The sequence below is a fragment of the Macrosteles quadrilineatus genome, unplaced genomic scaffold (genome assembly GCF_028750875.1).
Source record: "Macrosteles quadrilineatus isolate MER2022 unplaced genomic scaffold, UCM_ALF_1.0 Scaffold_5__1_contigs__length_97177068, whole genome shotgun sequence".
NCBI classification, from domain to species: domain Eukaryota; kingdom Metazoa; phylum Arthropoda; class Insecta; order Hemiptera; family Cicadellidae; genus Macrosteles; species Macrosteles quadrilineatus.
Window position 1 is genome coordinate 44,048,691 of NW_026542598.1, and position 10,071 is coordinate 44,058,761.

A 10,071-nucleotide genomic window follows, 5' to 3' on the forward strand; every position below is an offset into this window, starting at 1 on the left:
AAATTACTACTAAGTTGTGCAGTTATACCTCCAATTAAATAAAACTTTCAAGTCGACAAAAATGTTTTATTGTAGCGTTACGTCATAAAAGCAAAGAAACAATAAACAGCTGAGTTTACGATGATTCAGTACTCAACTTGTGCCATTAAGATAACGCAGATAAACTACCTGAGTCATTTGGGACTTTTAGAATTGGTGTTGGAAAAACTAACACCCATTTGCCATCTGTTTTCTTTTGTGGCGTAAATTGTCGAATAGTATAAATGGTTCTTGGCCAACGGTGAATTGAAATTAGATATTAAATTGAAAAAATCTATTTAGATGAAAAAAAAAATGGTTAAAATAGGAAACTGAAAAATATTATAGGATATTTATAAGCATGCACTGTGGATGCGATACTCCCCGGTGTGGATTAACGTCCGCACGAGTGAGTACTACGACTATCCGCAGTACTATCCGGATAATTAGACTAATTCGTATATACCAAGGCAAAAATGTGGTTCGGATTCCACTATAAACTGTAGGTCCCTTAGTTGCCATTAGCTGTATGGGCTATTAATTAACAGCTGTGTCTAAGGAATGTCGGCCTTAGTCACTAACAAGACTACAAGATCGCACCACTCATCCTACACTCATCCCCATTCATACCTGGCTTAAAATACCTACTTTGTATGGTCACCCATTTAATAAGAAAGTATTTAAGTACAGTATTACCAAAAGAAGTTCTAGTTTTGTTAGCTAATTGTCTTCCAACATTGATTGAGTCTCCATTTGGGCCTAATGGGCATTGGTCGAAATCGATATTATTTTTAATATAGGCTACTGTATTTACCACCAAGACGAATATATCCAATAATGTTGAAAAAGAAAAACTATGTTCTATTTCATAAACTGTGAATACAAGCACTGCGAATCAAATGCTATTATATTGTTAGTTAGAAAATAACTACCGCCCGAACGACTTATAACTTAAATAACAGTAAAATTGCGAGTACATCGTTCACAAACATGATAAGTATCAGTACAAGATAAATTTTAACATTATTGATTGATTTCTTACGTAAACATGTGACAGTATTAAATCACATTTAACCACGAGTAAATCCTGACATCAATATAGTTAAATTCATAATAAAAGTATTAATAGGAAAGACCCGCTAACGAAACCTTTACCCGTATGGTGCTTGTAACAATATTGCATGTATGTAGTAATTAAAACTGTCTTTGTATTAGTATTACATTTTAAAACGGACCAATATAAATTAACACTGCAAAGTTTCAAAACTTTGACAACACGGGTCGCCAAATTTGTTGAAACGATCAAATAATTTTGTCCAAGTGAGTGTAAGGATTAATTAAAATGTATGATGACATTTTGATTACCAAAACGTTTAAAGAGCCTAAATCTATCTTTGATGTGTGTCTGGTTTAGAGTTATAAAAACATTTAATCGTTTACAATAATTCGTCGATTATCGGATGGGCTTTGATTATTGCAAATTTTATTTACTAAAGGGAGTTTAAAATCATTGTAATGTAAACAAATCAGTTTAGTTGATTTTTTTTTTTTAATTGACTACCTCACTTTGCACTCTGTTTGATTGGTTTTAACCACTTTACCTTCCAAACAAACCTGTGACAAAGAAAGTTTCCGGGTGTAATGATCTACTAATGACAGAAGTATCTGGAGGCGATAGCTCAGTTCGGGACAACATAAAAACAACTTAGTGCAGCAACGGTTGTAATAGGCAAGCATGGATTCTCTCTCTATACTGTCCGTCATTTTTGTAAGTATATGACTTTGAATATTGAAATAGACATAACGTTATAGTAGCTTACCAGTTAGAGTCGTAGAGGAAATAGTAACTGAGACGTTTTACATACCATAGCATTACCAATTCAATTGCGGTGGGGACGCCACCTAGGTGCGTATTTCAACCCAAATATGAGTGAAGGATGATTGAATGGTGTGAGATGATCTGTGTAGCTTTGTTACTGAAAATCAGCTGTTTCATCAGTCAGACAGCTGGGTCCAGTTTTGAACCTTCAAAAGGTTACTGGCTGCTCAGGATCGAACCGGTGACCTTTTGATTGATAGTCGTGCACTAAAACCATTCAGCTACCCAGCCAATGAGTTTAAATCTATCTATCTATCTATATATAATAGGGCGCACATGAAAAGAGCCCAAAAACTCAGGCAGACGCTTGAAAAGCGCCCGGACCTCCAAGGTCCCTCCCAGGACGGTGCGAAAAGAGGCCAGACTCTTCCTAGAACTTTCACAACGGGTATTCAAAGGAGGAAGAACCATTAACACAGTTGAAATACATGAATTTATTTACAATATTAAAAGATATACTGTTAAAAGATACATTATTAAAATATAGATTATTAAAAGATATTTACATTACTAAAAGAAATAGTCTGTTTACCTAACCTAACCTAACCTAACTTAACCTAACCTAACCCAACCAAACACAACACTATTTCAGAACACGAGTCAGCGTCCTCTTCCTCAGGTACCTGTGGAGACCCGGGCTCTTTCCATGCTTAAGATTAGTGAACCTTTTTGGGGATTAAAATTTCGGGCTCTTTTCATGTGCTCGGATATAACAGGCTAAGCAGTTTTTTGTTAATCGAACTACTCCGTTATTATTTGCCCGATTTTGACGTTCGAAGTATCAAAATAAAGGTTAAAAGGTGTAGTTGTGCCCAACGGTATTACATTTTTGATAAAGTCGTTGGTAAAGGCGTCAGAAGCCCTTAAAGTCAGTTTTTTCTCCATAAGGATAACATGGGAGATAATTTTTATTTATAAAAACATATATTTTTAGTTGAAAATAGTCAAAGTCTACTACATAAGAATTGGTGTGTATTATGCCTGTAAATGTATATTAAGTTTAAAAATGTTTTGGGTAACTTAAAGTGTACTCATAATGGTTCATACTACTTTTTTTTAATGCCGAGAACAATAAAATTTCGTTGAGAATAAGTTACCATGATTTATAAAACTGTACTGTAATAAAATCACAAATCTTTGACATTCATTAATTTGACATGAACTAGCTGATCTACCAGACAATTTATTTATAAATCAAAACAAAATCATCTACTTCAAGTTTGTTGCTATACAAAAATATGTTTTTAAATTATTTGTTGTGTGTTCTAAAAATGGGACCCCAGAAGATTTGGCTGTACACTGTTCAGGTCTTGATCCAATAGCCATAGCCACTGATTGATCGGGCAACTACACACTGGAACACTGTTACACGACTGCACAGGCTATCTGTTAGACTTCAGTATTCTGCTGTTGTGGTAAGGTTACACTTCAATAATTATATAGTTGACATTTTTACGAGAATTGAAGGTGAACGTCTCGGTTTAAGGAACAGTAAAAACTTCGAGCAGAGCTATATGAGCCTTCATGACGCAATACGTGCACGAGCTGAAAATGAAAGAGCCCAAATAGGCTAAAGCTGATGGGAAACTGATGGATTCCCTATTTTGCCAGCAAGATTGCTTAGAGTTGGATGCCCTGCTGATTTCATCGACCCAAACGTCGTTGAAAGTATACAAAATAGTCAAATGAAAGACAGCGCTATTTTAGCTCCCAAAAAAACAGTGACTTTGATTTGATCAACAACAAAGTCTTGGATAAATTGCCAGGTGAGCCCAAGGTGTACGAAAGCATTGATAGTTTGATTGCAGACAATTTAAACGCCCATCTAGAATGCCCAACAGAGTTTTTAAACAATATAGAGGTCAGTGGATTGCCAAGACACAGATCTTAAACAAGGGGGCAGTGGTTTTATTGATGAGGAATATCAATACACCAAGAGGGCCTCAATAATGGAACAAGGTTCCGAGTGAATAAAATTGTTAACAATTTAATGGAATGTTAAGTCCCAACTGGAACAAGTGAGGGGGGCATATTTTGATTCCGAGGATAAAAATGTGCCCGTCGGAAACAAACTAACCATTTAAAATGGGAAGATGCCAATTTCCATAAGCTTTGTCATTTGCAATGACAATCAATAAAGCACATTTTCAATCACTCAAAAAGATAGGGCTACACATTTTGATAGTGTACGCATATTCATCACGGAAAATTCTGACTAGGGTAATCTTTCTCAAGGCGATTTCACGAATAAAAACTTAGTAAGTTATTCAAGGAAATTCTTATGTAGATAAAATAGATTTTTAGTGATTATTTTTAAAGGGGTTTCTTCTAGAAGGATGATTATGTTCTTCAAATATGCTATATATTGGTTTTGTTAAAATGTTTTATTAAATATGTTTTTACATCTTAAAATAATGATAAAATACTTGATAACTTATTAATTTACTAAATATAAGACATATAGCCTACAGCTAGAATATGGATGGTCTGCTTTCCTTCTAAGGCTTCATTCATTACTGTATTTTACTGTATTTGACTTAAGAGTCAATATATAACACAATGAATTTGTTTTCTAAATTCATATGTTTTATGCGGCGCGTTGAGCCGCAAGGGTTCACTAGTTCACTTATAATGCCGTTAACTTCTAGCCATACACAGTATTTAATGTTATAATATTTGTGAAGTCGGTTGAAATCATGACTAAATAAACGGTATCAGCAAGCTGACTCATACTTTCTCCCATAAGCTTGCAAACAACCTTTATCATGGGTAAGTGGTGGGAGTAACTATAATATGATATTCTCTAGGGATGAATCACAAAAGTTGCAACAACTTTTGAACTGTACTTTTTATGAAAATGGAATCTGTACCATTTTGCTCAAAATTTTAAGAACCATAACATAGGTACTAATTTGAATCAAAACCAGCCTTTTTCCTAAAATCCATTTTTTTATAGGGGTTTTATGGGAATAACACTATTATAAGTTACAATAACTTTGGAACCGTAATTTTACAGAAATGTAATTTGTACCATATTGTTTGGAATTTAAAGGAATATAAAATACTAATTTTTTATCAAAATCGTTCTGGCCGGTTTTGAGAAAATCCTATTTTTCCGTTATTTTTATGGGAAAATCCCCATTAAAAATACAAATTTTGAAAAAATATAAAAAAAACCTGGAGATATAATGGATTACTTAGCTCTAAAAATGCGACTACACTGTTGGTTTCACGATTAAGCTGCAAAATTCAACCAGCACCACCATTCCAAATATAATTTTTTATAGAAATCAACCTAAGATATGACAAAGAAATGACTTTAATCTAAAAGTTGTGTATTGAAGAACGAATGTTGTAATGGGCAATAGACTAACCTCAAACTTGTCACATGAGTGTGTCGTCAGAATTCAGTGATGCCAATTTCAATTCACTTGTTTTCGTCTGTCGCTCATCCGTCTGTATGTCTGTATGCATCCACGTCAATACGTCTTTGTTCCCAGCTCTATTGTTTGCATGCTTGGTAACCAATTGTTGGATACTCACAGTATTAGGTTCATGGTTTACTGGAAACAATTTATCTGGAGTTAAAGAATGTTGAATGTTGAAGTACAAAGCTGTATACCGAAAGTACAGTAAGCCAAAATAAACAGTACTGAAATGGTAACAGCTGATTCATTTCACTGCTGTTTATTTTGGCTGATACTGTGCGTAATAAAAAGTAAAATAAATTGTAAATGAATATCACGAATTTATTGTAAGAAACTTATAATTTTTCAAGAACGAAAACTAGGATAACTAGATAACGAAAACTGAGAAAAGTGAAACTCTATAATCTGTCATTTCGGTTCTTTTCGAAACTCGCTCATTTCTCACTTTATTTTTTTCAAGGGAAGACCGCGACTACGAAGGAGATTATTTAGGAATGGTGCACAGCATTAATGGTTAAGGCCAAATAATGACGGAAGTGAAAGGCAGCAGTTGCTGCTATAGGTCCCTAGTTTAAATATTAAAATTATGTAATTACAGTACTTGAAGAAATAGAATATCTCATCACTAGGGCCTAAAGTGACTCTTTTTCTCACAAACTCCAGTTTAACGATAAATTTCATCACTGCATTACCATTCTAACCTAAAATACCCCCGCCGCAGCAAACCTGCAGACTAAGCGGATTTCCATATGACTGATTGGATTTACACTGAAATGTCTACTTAAAAATATAACATTTATTCCCGATTTAAATAGAATTAGTTTAACAAGTACTTAGGTTTGCTGCATCAGGGAGGGTAAAACTGTTTTTTTTTTGTAAAATGTTAGTAGTTAGTAAGAAATAAAAACATTTTCCAAATTTGATCAAAATATGTTCATAAACAAGCAAACTACAACAGTTTACTTATTCTCCATAAGAATAACATGGGAATTTTAAATTTACAATTTTTTAAATTTTCTCCGTAACCATTAGGCGCATAATAACGCTTCAATATACTAAATTATTTGTTTTTTTTTTTAAGCTCTACAAAATGGTTTGGAAAGAAATTGCTAAATTTTATGTTTTTGGGGTCAAAAATGGGAAAACCCTATTTTTACCCCATAAAACCCCCCTTAACCCCCGTTCCCATGGTCCGATCATGCTGGATCGCGAACTCGTTCGAATAAACGTAGGTTTACACGTTTGTACCAAATTTCATCAAAATCGGATCATTTTTGCTCGAGTTATCGTGCTAACGGACACACACACACACACACACATATATATATATATATATATATATACTTACTTACTTACTGCTGTGGCCACTGGTACCCTAGATGGTACTTGGCCTCCCCAACACACTGCCTCCATAGGTCTCTGCTTCTTGCATCTTCCTTCCTTCTCCCTAGCTTCCTCAGGTCTTTCTCCACTTGGTCGAACCATCTAAGTTTCGGTCTTCCAAGGGGTCTTCTACCTTCTGGGTTATTATATATATATATATATATATATATATATAAATGAATTTGAACGGATGGTGTTTTTGGCCTCTAGGGACCTCAAAACGAAAAAAAAATTGGTCCCGCGTCCAGGTCTTACCATGAGTACTACGGTAATAGCTTATTCCCTATATGGGAAATTCGCTAAAAGAACAGTACATTCAATAAACAAACAAATACGCAATGTTTTGTATCAGCTGGTATATTTAAAACAGCTTTTATAGAAACACTGTTACTTCTATTATTTTAAAATGACTAGACGGCCTGTGGAGCAGAGCAGGTGTAATTTTTGACACTTCTGATATTTTAAAAATGAATCCTCAACAGCCATGCTACCTTTTTCCTAGCTCGACATATTTCGTAGGGACCAATTCCCTTACGGAATTTAATATAGACTAGGTGAAACCCGTCGAAATCGACGGTTACTTTCAAGGCTTCTAAATCATCTAACTGCGATAAATTGGGTGAAATATACATATTTTGAGCATTTAGCATTGTTTAAAGAGTAATAAGTGTAAAAACAATCATGATTTTAATTGCGTTAGTTGACACATTTAGTTGATCATTCAATAAATAAAATATTCCCCATACGTAGGCCTACTTCATCGGAGTTATTATTAGTATTGTATATGCTATCTCTTCCTTTGGAAGAACCTTTAAATAGTATTAAAATTAACTCGGCAAAGAGAAACAAAATTTAACTCCCATAAGAAATACATGGGGAGCAAATTTCGTTTACGTAGAAATCGCGTGGAATTATAGATACATTGATGCCGATGCTTGATGGAAAATCTGTACGTGCATACCTTCAATTCGAGACCTCAATCATGAAAATCGGTCGGGTAGAAGAGCCAAACGAACTCGGCAAAGAAACCCCAAATTTAACTCCCATGAGAAATACATGGGGAACAAATTTCGTTTACGTAGAAATCGCGTGGAATTATAGATACATTGATGCCGATGCTTGATGGAAAATCTGTACGTGCATACCTTCAATTCGAGACCTCAATCATGAAAATCGGTCGGGTAGAAGAGCCAAACGAACTCGGCAAAGAAACCCCAAATTTAACTCCCATGAGAAATACATGGGGAACAAATTTCGTTTACGTAGAAATCGCGTGGAATTATAGATACATTGATGCCGATGCTTGATGGCAAATCTGTACGTGCATACCTTCAATTCGAGCCTCAATCATGAAAATCGGTAGGGTAGAAAAGCCAAACGAACTCGGCAAAGAAACCCCAAATTTAACTCCCATAAGAAATACATGGGGAACAAATTTCGTTTACGTATAATCCGCGTGGGATTATAGATACATTTATGCCGATGCTTGATGGCAAATCTGTGCGTGCATAACTTCAATTTGAGACCTCAATTATGAAAATCGGTCGGGTAGAAGAGCCAATCGAACTCGGCAAAGATAAACCAAATTTAACTCCCATAAGAATAACATGGGGAGCAAATTTCTTTTACGTATAAGCCGAGTAGGATTATAGATAAATATATGCCGATGCTTGATGGCAAATCTGAGCGTGCATACCTTCAATTTGAGACCTCAATCATGAAAATCGGTCGGGTAGAAGAGCCAAACGAACTCGGAAAAGAAAAACCAAATTTTTTTAATATATAAGATTATTTTTCTATATCAAAAAAGAATATTTCCCCAAACCAACATATTTTTTTAAGATGTACGATAACTATTTAAATATGTTGTGGTTTACTATTTGTTTTTAGTTAATTTCATTATTGTAAGCAATGCATGTAAATATGTCTCTACTTGCATAAATAAATGAGTTATTGAGTTTTGTTTCCATATTTCCTGTAAAAATTAGTTGTTCAGTATTCAAAAGTTTGATTGATTTGAGCTGTACCAGTCTGTCAAAGAGTTCGTGGAATAGCATAGTTATTAGACACGTCTCCGTTGCTCAACACAGATACATAGCATCACGACTGTACCATTACTGCATTACCAACGATCACATAAGACCAACGATCACATATTGGTCTTATGTGATTGTTACATTACTGGCACATTATAATAGATAGAACCATAACCAGTTTCTAGAAAGATTTTTAGACAGTTTTATTACATGAAAGGGAAAAAGTATTTTGCTTAGCAAGAATGTATTTTAAAAAGTAAAGGGGACTAGTTTACCTGTTTTTCGGATTCGAGCAATTGCTAAGTATTACAGGCGTTATTTTAAAACGAATAACAGTCATAATTTCTGGTGTCTTTAAAATGAATATGTGACTCGTGGTTTTTATTTCTCCACATCTACATACTTCCTCTTCTACCAGGGGAAATCTCCACAAATTCGCCTTGAAATTGTCCATGTCCTGTGACAAACTGCGTTTCATAATGGCCCATCTCCTAATCTTGTTCCAGTCTCTTTCTGATGTTAGGTATATATCCGAACGTTTACCTTTAGAACGTTAACATAAAACACTCTGATCCCAACGCATTTGCCACTCATCTAATATCTCCTCTCTTCTGTTTCCGATGTAGTCCTACCAGCCTCCTTGTCTTTCAAAATCAACAGCTTATGCAGCGATTATCCAACAGTCCTAAATTAAATGTGAAATCTTCAGGCGGCTGTTGGAGAGTTCTGAGCACACTTAAACCCAACACGGAAGGGTGTTTGCTGTAATCGGCTATCTATCAACGACAATAGTATTATTTGTACTGTATTTCGTTCGTGTCTACCAGTTAAAGTTCGTCGGCTTCCTCCTATTGGCCGTCCTGGTCAACGTCTTATAGTCTCCATTATGTCAAACTTTTTTTTGGTTATGTTTTGATATTGTGCAAATAAAAACTGTTTTAAAACAGTGAAACATCAATCTTTTGAACTAATCTTATAAATCCTTAGTATAACCAGCTGTTTCAAATATTAGTGTCAATTTCAAAGTATTCATCTGTTCAAATGTAAACAAACATTTTCTCCCTAACATGGGAACTTTGAAGGCCACTGGGGCAGAGCCCTGATGGAATTCCAAAGTGTTTTGTTTGATGGCAAAACTACATGCTAAGACCTTTCTAACGACACCTTGGACATGGTGATCGGTAGCACCACCGCTCAAAAACAATTATGAAAAAAATATGCCTAGCGTATCTTACTAATATTATAAATCTGAAAGTTTGTGAGTTTGTGTGTGTGTTTGTGTGTGTGTGTGTGTTGCTCAATCACGCATAAACTACTGGACGGATTG